The sequence below is a fragment of the Suricata suricatta genome, chromosome 11, assembly GCF_006229205.1.
Source record: "Suricata suricatta isolate VVHF042 chromosome 11, meerkat_22Aug2017_6uvM2_HiC, whole genome shotgun sequence".
Taxonomy (NCBI): Eukaryota; Metazoa; Chordata; class Mammalia; order Carnivora; family Herpestidae; genus Suricata; species Suricata suricatta.
In genome coordinates, this window is record NC_043710.1 from 80,155,750 (window position 1) to 80,158,233 (window position 2,484).

Genomic DNA, 2,484 nt, shown 5'->3' on the forward strand with positions numbered 1-2,484 from the left:
CGCACTTGGGGTGTTGCCAAAACTTTCCACCGAAACTAATGGCAGGCTGTTCTCTCTTCACTGAGGCTTATCATGCTAATTTTAATCCCACATTATTGTTTTAAGTTGGCTCTAAAAATTAATATTAAAAAATTCTGTAAACAGAGCCTGGGGCTAAATTGCAAGACAGGTCCCTAGAAAGGAGTTTTATTATCACTACTGTTCTCATAAGAATGTTGAGGGTAAAGCTCATCACCCTTCCTGTTCCATCTGGTTAGTCTCCCATTAGTGAAAGGCAGAGCACCAGAGAACACTTGCAGAAAGTATCCAACTGGCCACAGCCTGTCAGGACCAGACAGGACTGGTGACCGTTTACTCCAACCCCTTGTTTTCTTACTGAAAACACTTCTGTGAAAAGACTGACTACCTAGTCACTCAGGTAGTCTCTTCGGAATCAGCCTTAAGCTCTCCATTGCCTGAGCTTACCACATGAAGGTTGTGTCCTGTCCTGGGAGAATTGATCAAAAATGAGTGTAGCTCCAGCAAACCCCCACTAATAGAGTTCACACATTGCTGATGATGCCATCCTTTGTGGCTCCAGTTCCCTTGTTCATAAAATGAGGGGTTAGAACTAACAAGTCTTGTAGGCCATTTCTATTCTACCATTTGCTTGATTGTGTGATCAGGACCTGCTGGTTTAGCTGGGGAGAGAGGCAGTTTGTATTCCATGCAAATGCATGGCCTGGCCCCTCCACTGTGCTCTCCTGATCTGCCCTCTCCTGTTCCTGCACCTGCCCTTCCCCCACTCCAGGTGGTCTGGAGTGGGGAGCAGAATGTAGAGACCAGGAAAACATGGTCTCCAGAAAGGTTCTCTTAGCAAAGTATAAGGAGCAATGGTTATTCAATAGGGAAGGAAAAAGCAGAGTATAGGGATTGTTGTAATTTATGCTTCATTAAGAGAATGAGGAAATGATCCTGTGCTGCAGCAGAAGGTACTCAGGTTAGATTTGAAAGAACTTTCTTGCTGGCAAAGGGGCCATTAAATACCGGAAAGGAAGAGGGAATGAGAGGGAGGGACAGCTGTCCCCAGAGGCAGTAAGTAATTATATTTTCAAATATCTGTGAGATGGTATGGATGATAAGGCCCCTTCCATATCTCAAGATCTTGACCAAAGTAGCTGATTCTGAAGCCCCTAACCCTACCCCTACCCCATCCTCCACCCGCCACACATATTCAGGGAAGGAGCAGGGCAGAGCCCAGCTAGTACTGACCAGGGGAGGAAAGGTGGTAGGGAAAGAGGTCCCCTGCTTCTCAGCATCAGCCCATGGTACATAGAAACACACTGACTGGCGGTACAACTTTAATTCAGCAATGCCTGACACAGGGTCTAGAGTTGGTGGAGGGAAGAAGTTTGAGCTTCTAAAAAATACTGACATTCTCTGGCCCTGCAATGGCCAGAACCCCAGCTACAGGAGTTGGCTTCTCCTGGGGCTGTGAAGAGGACACGGGGTGGCGTTGACTACAGGTGTGCAGGAGGACCAGCCTGTGGGTACAAACCCTTAAAACATATAAGGATAGCTTCTAAGTCTCTGGCAACTTGACACAAGAGCATTTAGAAGTATCTCCATACATAGCTACATGCCACGGCCATATCTGCACCCCATACATACGTGTACACACATATGCATACACAAGGACTCCCTGGTCATACACCCCCGGGCCCTCCCGGCACACACAGGCAGGAAACATACTGGGGCTTCTTTGCCCAAGGAGTATTGGGAAATTACTAGATAGCCTGCTGCCCCTCTTCTCTCCATCTCTGCTCCCCCTTGTTCCTTCCCAGCTCCATCTCTATCCCACGCATTGCTTCTCTGCTTTCTCTTTGGAATGTCCAGGGCACTGTAGGAGAGGGAGTTCAAGCTGACACGCGGCAGCTGGACATGCCCTTCGACAAGGCAGCAGTGTCCACAGGTGGGGCTGCTCTGTTGGCCTGGCCGGCGCCCGGGAGCCCCCATCTTCACCCCACCTAGGCAGCCCCGTATCCCGGCAGGTACTACACGCCCCCATCAGCTATTTCTCAATCCGGGGTGCCTGAAACTAAGGAGGGAGCCGCACCTTCCCCGCTCCCCAGCTCTGCCTCCCAGTCCCAGAGAACCGCCCCCAACTGCCCAGCCGGAAAACAATCACCCTTTGAGAAAGGCTGCCAAGCTGGGCGCCAGGAACAGCCAGGATGGAGGCGGGGTGGGATGGGGGTGTAGGCAGCGGGCCGGGCGAGCTTTAACTCTAGTGAGCCGAGGCCGGGCTAGTCTCGGGCCCCGCCCGCAGCCCCTGCTCCAGCTCCCCAAGCCGGAGCTGCCTAAGCTGGGGAGGGCGCGTGTGAAGGGGGCGAGGGGTGATACCAATCCTGGGAGGGGGGCGCTTGCCTCCTCCTCCTCGCGCCCCCCGCCTCAGCTGGCGAGGTTGGTACCGCCCGTTAGCGGCGCGGGTCTCGCCGGCAGCAAGCG